Source organism: Brassica oleracea, chromosome C9 (genome assembly GCF_000695525.1).
Source record: "Brassica oleracea var. oleracea cultivar TO1000 chromosome C9, BOL, whole genome shotgun sequence".
Taxonomy (NCBI): domain Eukaryota; kingdom Viridiplantae; phylum Streptophyta; class Magnoliopsida; order Brassicales; family Brassicaceae; genus Brassica; species Brassica oleracea.
Genome location: NC_027756.1, coordinates 16,677,201 through 16,677,613, shown reverse-complemented (window position 1 = coordinate 16,677,613; position 413 = coordinate 16,677,201).

Genomic DNA, 413 nt, shown 5'->3' with positions numbered 1-413 from the left:
TACCTTTGATATACCCGTCTTTGAGTTGAGCAATGCAAGTAGCATTATCTTCATATATGATGGTCGGACCATTGTCCTTGACCATTCCACTATCTGATCGGATGTGTTGGGTCATAGACCTCAACCATACACACTCACGACTTGCCTCATGCATGGCAAGAATTTCTGAGTGATTAGATGAAGTGGCTGCTATAGTTTGTTTCATGGAACGCCATGATATAGCAGTACCACCATGAGTGAACACATAACCAGTTTGGGACCGACCATGGTGTGGACCAGATAAGTAGTCTGCATCTGCAAAACCTACCAAACCATCTTTGGTTTCATTGGTATAAAATAGACCCAAATCCTTAGTTCCTTGTAGGTAACGTAGGATATGTTTAATTCCGTTCCAGTGCCTTTGGGTCGGACAA